Here is a 9,597-nt window from a genome sequence, read left to right as displayed (position 1 = left end):
TGCTCTAATTAGGCTCCTATATTACAGGGAGCCTCTCTCCTCGTTTTCTGTGAGCTAACACACACGGTTTATGACATGCTGCAGGTTTATTTTCTGTGTAGGTTGGAGAGCAGTATCCCTATGGGTTTTGGTAAGCCACATTGCGGCCATGTTGGTTAGCCCTTTTTTGGGTACTAATAGTGCTTTCAATGCTATTGTTCAGAACTTGTTAGTTGGATAGTTGCACTTATATGTTGCTTCTTTATCTTCTTAATGAAAGCATTATTGAGTGGCATATGGACATCTGTTTCTGTGAGCCATTGAACACGGTTGTTTGCAGCGCTGCAGGTTGGTTCTGCATACATGAGAAAGCACTATATCCAGGGCTCTTTGGTAAGCATTTTTTGGTTTCCTTCTTTTGGGCACTTTTTTCTCTCCTTGTGCCCTAATGGGCTTTTGGTGAAATCTTTAAGTAAATCTATATATTTATATAGTCCTTTTTTCCACTATAGTTACATTGATGGGATTAATAGTGAAATGTAACATTTGTGTTTTAAACCCGATATTATATTTACTGTGTTAATACTAATACAATAAGACCTGGATACTGATACATTCCATAGTGTGGTTTTCATCCATTATTTATAAGTTGGTGGACACATTTTGTGTTCCTATGACCCATATATATACATTCATTGCAGTGCCCTGTAGTGTGGTCGTAGTGATTTGTATCCTTTTTTTGGACATATTTGTCCTTGAAGCCCCACATTACACTATATTTATTGTCCCAATACAAAGAGGAATCTTGATTTTTAAACACTCTATGATGGGTTTCTATGTTTTCCATATCTCTCAATCTTATGACTTGTTTACATATAGTTATTTTTTGCAGTGTTCCGTGGTGTGGCCGTAGTAATCTATAGTTCCAATTCGGCATATTTGCCTTGAAGCCCTTTATTATATTCACTGTGTCAACATGAAGAGGATATAGAACCAGCTTTGGACATTGAGATATTTTATGGTGGATTGTTCAAGTCTTTATAATTAACATTATACGCTGTTGGAGACAGTACGTGTGTTTATTACTTCCATTTATAGTCATTCATTGCAGTTTTTCGTGGTGTGGCCCTAGAGACTTTTACCTCCTCCCTCTTTCCCCTTTTCTTTGGGGGTGTCTCTTATGAATTTCCATCAAATACAACTTTGAGGTGGTGTGTGCTGGCTTGCAGGTCTATATACTTTATGGTGGGTCCCTTGTTTTACAAACGAATATGACACCTTGGTTTTCAATTACTCATATAGTTATCTATTGCAGTGACCTAGGATGCCCTTGTGATTCGAGGCCTTTTGTGGGGGGTTCTGCTATCCCAGTTCATTCGGTCCCCAGCTTTATGAGGCAATATTTATGAAGCATTTATGTCTTTTAACCAATTATCCATTTTGCATTTTTATATACTGTAAGTATATCTACAGATTACAAGGTATTATATGTTGTTACGGATATGAGACATGTTCCAAACAAAAATGTTTAATCTTGTAGATGATGTCATCAATGCAGAGTTCTTCTTTTTCCCTGAGGAAGGAGTGGAATTACTCTGAAACACGTTGGACCAATTAGATTAGTACCTCTGCAGCTTTGTTACATCTATTATGATACCTATTTGTATATTTTATGATCAGTCAAACACAGTCATACTGGGTATCCTTATCATGTAATTTAATTTTCTGATTGTGGTGCTTTATTATGACTCTGTATGATGTATTGTGTTGTATGTCTTTGTGTTATCACCTTTTTTGACAAATAAAATGGGTACTTTTTTAATACTTCTAGTACCTTCTAAGTCCTTAAAGTCCCAGTGTCAGGGGGTCTCTCCTTTTTACAATTCTCTGCTATCTATTGGCTATCGACGGATGTATCCAATATCTGCGTCTTCTCCCCTGTTCCTCTTCTTCCTCTTCCTGCATGATTGTAGCTGTCAATGGGGCAACTCCAAGGAATAAGGAGATTGCAGCCATGATGGTGAAAGATCTGAAGCATGCACAGATTACAGGCAGGGATCAGGAAATGTTATCTGACATCTTGTGATATCAAACCAGTGTCTTTTTCCTATTGGCCAACCAATTAGAAAAAGCAAAAACGCAAAAAAAACACATGTAAAACACATCAAAAGCACAGGAGCAAAAACACAAAATGCACTTCACAATGCAAATAAAAATGCAACCTGCACAGGTGTAAACCTGATCTAATAGTATAGCCAGTCACAGTGTCTCCAACTACCACCGCACTAGTCACAGTGGCGCAAGACCAGTGTAGTCATAAACAGGGTCCAGTGTAGGCTAGCAACAGTGTTCTTGATTGCCGACACACCACACCTGTGCAGCCAAAAACAGTGTTCCTGATTGCTGCCACCATTCCCAGTGTCACCAGACCAATGTAGGCAAGCAACAGTATACTTAATCATCTCCACACCAGTGCCAGTGACAACACAGCTGTTGCAGCAAGTTACAATGGACTCACAAAGCAGTATGTTACCACATCCGAGTATGCGGTAAGATACCACACAGCGTTTTTTTTTTATTTTGAAATTCACTAAAAATGCTAATAAAATATCACATGAGCTATCTTATGAAGTGATGCAGTATTTTAGTAGTTAAACTTTGCAGTAATGTAATACTGGCAGATGCCAGTGTCCTTAACAATCAGTAACTGTCATGGTTGCTAAGGATCGGGTGGCTGCTGTGTCCTTAACAAATGATGAGTCATCAGCTGTCAACGGGGTTTTCTGCTGACAGCTGAATGTAAAGAATAGAATTAAAAATCAAAACAATGCAGCGCTGAAATTAAAATTGTGAAAATACCCATATACAGTGCATATTCATCAAACTTGTCAGTTCATGGTATAAATATATAAGAAGTCCTGTAATCAAAAAGGCACTAAATTGTAGAATTCACAAAGTTGTGGCAGACTCCTGGCTGTTCCGTGAGGCAATAGTACAATAATGCACTTACCAGAAGTACATACAAACTGAGCGTTGTATGTAAATATTCCACATGGACATCATTGGATCTTCAATAAACATACCGTTTATTGAAGATCCAAAGTATAATTGCAAACTGCAAAACACTCACATGTGATACAGCAGAGAAGGCCTGCAGTTTTGCAGTTTGCAATTATACTTTGGATCTTCAATAAACGGTATCACACTATTAGCATTATTTTGCCTCCCTGGCTCGTTTTTATTCTGAGCCACCCAAGGTGGAGGAGTCTAAGGAATCTGGACGGCATTGGACCCTTCTGGTGAGCCTGTGATGAACCCCATGAGTGAGTGACACCATCCCTGGGAGTCTGCTGCAGCCCTAGATGACGCCATTCTGATGACCAGATCCTGATGTCCATGTGGAATATTTACATACAACGCTCAGTTTGTATGTACTTCTGGTAAGTGCATTATTGTACTATTGCCTCACGGAACAGCCAGGAGTCTGCCACAACTTTGTGAATTCTACAATTTAGTGCCTTTTTGATTACAGGACTTCTTATATATTTATACCATGAACTGACAAGTTTGATGAATATGCACTGTATATGGGTATTTTCACAATTTTAATTTCAGCGCTGCATTGTTTTGATTTTTATTTACTACAGAGGTGCTGAGGTATACCTTTCATGCTAGCGGCTTTATATCATCTTACATACTTTTTTCAAGCATACATCTTTATTTGCGCTCGTTCATTTCACTCTATTTTAAAGAATAGAATTGCTGGCATTTAAAAATTGCTGAAAAACAGCATGGGGTCCCCCCAATCCATACCAGGCCCTTTGGGTCTGGTATGGATTTAAAAAAAAAAGGTGTGGGGTCCCCCCCACAATCTATACCAGACCCTTATCTGAGGATGCAGCTTGGCAGGTCAGGAAAGGGGGGGTGAGTGAGCGCCCCCTTCTGAACCATACCAGGTCACACACCCTCAACATGGGGGGTGCTGTGGGGCAGGGTGGCTCCCCCCCAAAGCGCCTTGTCCCCAAGGACTTCTTCCCCACAACCCTGGCTGGTGGTTATGGGGGTCTTCAGACAGGAGACTTATTGGAATCTGGAAGCCCTCTTTAACAAGGGAGCCCCCAGATCCCACCTTCCATGTGGATGAGTAGGGGTACATAGTACCCCAACTCATTCACCATAAAAGTAGTAAAAAGAGTAAAAAAGCAACAACAGTTTTTGACAAGTTATTTGTTAACCACTTCAAGTTCGGACACTTTCACCGCCTTCCTATCCAGGCCAATTTTCAGCTTTTAACACTATCACACTTTAAATGACAATTGCACGGGCATGCAACACTGTACCCATATGAATTTTTTAGCATTTTTTTGAGACAGATAAAGCTTTATTTTGGTGGTATTTATTCACCACTGGGATTTTTATTTTTTTTGCTATGTAAATGAAAATGCCCAACAATTTTGAAAAAAGTGTTTTTCTTATAAAATTTTGCAAATAAATAGTATTTCATCATAAATCTTGGCCAACATTTATTCCATTATCTTTTTAATAAAAAAAATAACCCAAATTAGTTCATAACCAAAAATTATAATTTTTAAACTTTTTTTTACATTTTTTTTTACTTTTTTTTTATTTTATTGTATTATTATTTATGTTTTCTTTTCTTTTTACATACTGTCACCCTAGCAGTACAGTATCACCATGGTGACACTGTACTACCTGTGGGGGGTGATGATGATTTTTTTTTTTTTTACACTGATTGCTTTTACACCCATAAAGGCTTGAAAAGCAATCATTTCTCCTTATCTCTAGCTGTATTCTTGCAGCCATTGAGAACTACTGTGTAAGCTGTGATTGGTCACAGCTTGTCACATGGTACAAGGCTGTTGTGAATATCCTTATACCAAGTGACCTCTGTGATCATTCACAGATTTCACACGTAGTAAGCAATGATGTCACAAGTGACATCTTGCTTACTACTCTGCATGTGATCACTGATTGGCCAACAAGTGATCACATAATCGGGACCTCGCACAGAGGTCCCGTCTGACGAATGGTGTTCCACTGTGTCCGGAGTGCGCACAGCTAGAAAATGCGGGTGCCATTTATGAACGGCAACCCGCCCCTGGAGTGTCACCGTCCTGCTGTTTATAAACAGCAGGCGGAGGGTAAGTGGTTAAAAAAAAAAAAAAAAATTTAGTGGCAAGACCACCTGGTGACATCACCGGATGACCCTGCCACTTTTGACTTTATCAACTAGCCAGAGTTTTGGGGAAGAGGCCACTGAACTCATCAACATGAGGACAAGGGGCTTTAGGGGGGAGCTCTTCTGCCCCAAAGCACCCCCCGTTGAGGTTTTGTGGCCTGATATGGATTTTGGGGGGACCTCATGCCATTTTGTTTTTAATTTTGGCTTGGGGATCCCTTTAAAATCCATACCAGACCCCCCCCCTTCATTTAAAATAATCACATTCTGTTGCTTTGTAGCCTGAAATGAAGACAGACAATGTTTTTGTTTTATCCAGCTGCAACTTATAACAGCCAAGTGAAAGATATAACTTGAACAGTTCTGCAAAGAAGAGTGGGCAAATATTGCAAAGTCTAGATGTGCAAAGTTAGTAGAGAAAAATCCTAACAGACTGTACTGTAATTAAAACAAACAGTGGTTCAACAAAATACTAACACAAGGGGGTGATCCTTTTTCCAACTCAGTGATTCTGCTTTTGATTTTTTTTTTGCCATGTTTGTTATATCTTTCACTTGTTATATTTTTCACTGAGTAAATACATCTGGATAAAATAAAAACTGTGTCTGTGTTCATTCGGGGCATCACAGTGGCTAGTGGCTAGCACTTCCACCTGACAGTACTAGGGTCATTGGTACAAATCCCAACCACAGCACCACCTGCCTGGAGTTTGTATGTTCTCCCTGTGCCTGCATGGGTTTCCTCCAGATACTCCAGTTTTCTCCCACACTCCAAAGACATGCTGGAAGGTTAATTGGATCCTGTCTAAACTGGTCCTAGTATGTGTATGTATGAATATGATTTAGGGACTTTAGATTGTACACCCCTTGAAGGTTAGGAACACAGTGCTCTACATATGCACTATAAATATGTAAAGCACTGCTTACATTGACAGCACTATATAAGTACCTTAAATAAATAAATACATTTCAGGCTGCAAAGCAAAAAAATTGGATTAATTTAAAAGGATAATTTTAACATGAGGTTTATTTTTTGTTCCTGGAGCCTCTACAACACTGCACCAGGGATCAGCAGATCTCTGGTGCTGTGTAGGTCTCCTGCAGACCTGTCACTGTATCTGTCTGCCTGTAGATCATACGTGCAAGCAGATACATTCTAACAGGAAGAGTCCACAGCGTCGTAATAGTTAATTGAAAACTACAAGCCAACAGCTGCAAATGCTGATGGGGCTGGTAGGGTAGTTTTCTCATTCACAGAATTGTGACTGCTAGCAGGGGGAGAAGATCCCCCGCTAGCTGTCAAAATAGGAGAGGTGCGGAGGCCTGAATATGAGTGTAACATGTAACAGGTTATGAAAAGATGAACTTATCCCTTAAAAGGATCTATACATATGCAGTGAGTATAGAAAAGAATAACCCATATAAGTGTGTGTATGTATATATATATATATATATATATATATATATATATATCATGGTTTGTAGATTCTATACCTTCACACAAACTAAATAATATTGATTGATGATTTATTTGCAAAGTTTTATAACAGAAACAAAAAAAAATGTTTTTTTGCACCTAACTGTGTCAGATTAAGGATATGTTTCACTGACTAGACTATCAGTATTGCCCTTTAGCAAATCAATCCCAGTGAATCACTGACCTTGTGTAAGAATACAAATCAGGAGCCCCAGCCTGATTGTTGCATAGTTTTTTATGAGTCAGTCAAAGATTAAAATGACAGTTTCAGAATTTACCCCTACAAGAACCTATCAGCTCCCTATTTTTATCCAGACAGGTTCTCTTTCATTTACATCACACACTAGCTATAATTTTCTTTTAAGTGTTATAATTCTTAGTGACCAGGAAAGACTTGTTCACACAAACTTTTAAATTATCCATTTATTTTCTATCTATTTTTCACATTCACAAGTGACTGCACACAGAGAGAGAAATATGTTCAGAACACAGTAATAAACTTTTAAAATAAATGAGTTATTATTGAATACTCTGTTTTCTCATTTTGTACCACTACAACCTATTGAATATTGTTTCTTGTGAGGCTAATAAGATATATAACTCTCTTGAAGATGCTGCCAATATCATTCTGCACATCACTGAAAAATGGAGGCTGTGAAAACTCTGGCATCACTCTCAAATAGTTTACTCAGTATGCCCAACTTCATAATAATATAAATAAATGTTGGAAATCTCATACAGTTTAAATAATTTGCTGCAACTGCAGAAGAAACACTATTATAATGTATTCCTACAACATACCTGCATTGTGCACTTTGTGCTCTGCTGTAATGTGACACAAGAAACATTAATTCCTGTTTTATCATTTTCAGCTGCATCTAGGATTTTTTAATTTATTATTGTTTCTTTATATATTAGACTATTCTACAGTAAGTGAATTAGAACAATTCTTTAATTAGGGTACGCTGTAGGTGGATGTTTTGCCATATTTTCTTTCATGTTTAATTAAACAAAAATCTATTTAGATTTGGAGAGATTAGTGAGGGTTTAGAACCACTGTCAGATTTGCTGTCTGTGCCCCCCATTAGGAAGATTCTTGATCATCATTGTCACCAAGAATAAAATTAAGAGTAAATTTGAAATTTAGAGCTACCACCAAAACAGAAACAGAAAAGAAATCTTCTAATGGGGACACTGGGCCATATTAGATCAATGAACTAAAAGTGTGCATATGCTTAAATTAAATACTTACATTTAATTTCATATTTTCCTAAATAAAATGTGCACTCTGCACACAATTTTACCTGCTTAAATGCCAGAAAAGTCAAATAATAGCAGGAGGAGAGTATTCTTTCATGGTGATTGCTGGTCTTTGATGCTGCTAGACAGGATAGATGTCTAGAAACCAGGGAAGCGGATATAATAGAATGCATGTGCATAGAATGCATGAAGGTAAAAAACCTTGAGCCTTAAGAACCGCTTTAATGAAATCTCCAGCTCCTAAGGTCCGAGGGATCGCTATTGTCATTCATAAGAATTGTCATTTCTTGGTTAATGATTCCTGTACTGATTCTGAGGGCTGCTTTGCCTTTGTCAAGGGACAGATACAGTGCCAGACTTACACTTTCGTAACACTATATGGTCACAATACCCACCAAATAGAATTTATAGATGGGGTTCTTTCTAAATTGGCAGCATTCCAAAAGGATATTCTAGTTTTTGGGGAGGATTTTAATTTGAGCCCTAACCCAAAACTCGATATATCAACTGGAAAGATGACACTATCACATGCGGCCAAAAATATTTTTGCAATGCAATGCAGTTCACTTTATTTAGTGGATTGCTGGTGGTTGCTTAATGTAGCTGAAAAGGACTATAGCTATTACTCTAAGGTCCATAAGATGTACTCCAGAATCGACTTGCTGTGGCTTGATCAATTCTATTTAGATTGTCTAGAAGGAGCAGCTGTTGAACAGATCACGCTGTTGGATCATGCCCTGGTTTCAGTCACAATTAGATCTCCTGATAGGACCTGTCGCTTGAACAACAACATTCTGGATGAACCTAGGGCCTTAGCAGCAGTCTCTGAAGCTATTCCAATATACTTTGAAATTAAAAATACAGAGGAAATTTCCAAAAAGATAATATGGAAAGGGCATAAAGCAGTCATTACATAAACAATTTAAATCTTTAGAAAGGGAAAGCCATCCTAATGAGGCAAGTGATAAATTGTCATACCTCCTAGTTCAACAGGGTAAGAAGAGAATGAGATTTTGGGCCCATAGGTTTTATGAGCCTGGTAATAAATCTGGGAAGATGTTGGCTAATGCATTGAGAAAGAGAAAGTAGATGTGCCATTTCCATAAGTTGACATCTTTGGATGATCAAACTGTCTTTCATTCGTCTAAGATAGCTAGATTGTTTCAGGAATTCTATCATGACCTTTATTGCTTACATCCAGATAGAATGTCATGTGCCTCTATGAGACACAGGGATAGGATAAAGAGCTTTTTAGCAAAAAGTAAATTACACAATATTACCTCCTGAACTAACTGCTCCCTTGGAGAAACCAGTTACTCAGGAAGAACTGAAGGATACCATTAGGAACCTCCCTAAAGGGAAAAGTCTGGGTCCGGATGGATTTAACAATGTTTACTATGCTAAATGTATGGCACTTCTACTCCCTCATATGTGCGATTATTTTAACTCATTGACTAAACATAATGACATCCTACCAGAGGACCTTATGGGCTACATAACAGTTATTCCTAAGGAGGGCAAATATTTTACATTGCGTGGCAACTATCGTCCAATATCCCTTTTGAACCTAGACATTGCAATATTAGCTAAGATATTGACTTCTAGGCTGCAGCCTCACCTACCGTCCTTGATTAATACAGACCAGGAATACTAAGCCACGTAAACAAAGGGGTCAGTGTAGC

The sequence above is a fragment of the Staurois parvus genome, unplaced genomic scaffold, assembly GCF_062004578.1.
Source record: "Staurois parvus isolate SC_StPar_1 unplaced genomic scaffold, SC_StPar_1.0 ptg000202l, whole genome shotgun sequence".
In the NCBI taxonomy this organism is placed as follows: Eukaryota; Metazoa; Chordata; class Amphibia; order Anura; family Ranidae; genus Staurois; species Staurois parvus.
Note: the sequence above shows the minus strand (reverse complement) of the source record.